Below are 318 nucleotides of genomic sequence, written 5' to 3'. Positions count from 1 at the left end.
TATGAAATAAAGCTCAACATCTCTCTAATTTCAGAGAAATCATACTGAAATCCCAGTGAAATCTCTCCTCATCCCTAGTAGAATGGCTAATATGTATCAAAAAAGGGAAAGATAAGTATTGATGAGGAGCTGTATGGAGAAAAAGGAACTCTTGCATGCTGTTGGTGGGAATGTAAACCAGAACAGCCATTAAGGTTCCTCAAAAAATTGAAAGAGAACCACCACTAATCCAGTGATCCCTGTATTAGCTATATTCCAAAGGATATGGTATCAGTAGGTTAAAGATATGTGCACTCCCATGTTCTTTTTTTTTTTTTT

Source organism: Otolemur garnettii, unplaced genomic scaffold, assembly GCF_000181295.1.
Source record: "Otolemur garnettii isolate 467f Iridium unplaced genomic scaffold, OtoGar3 scaffold00014, whole genome shotgun sequence".
Taxonomy (NCBI): Eukaryota; Metazoa; Chordata; class Mammalia; order Primates; family Galagidae; genus Otolemur; species Otolemur garnettii.
The sequence above is the reverse complement of the archived record's forward strand: the minus strand, read 5'-3'. Positions refer to the sequence as shown.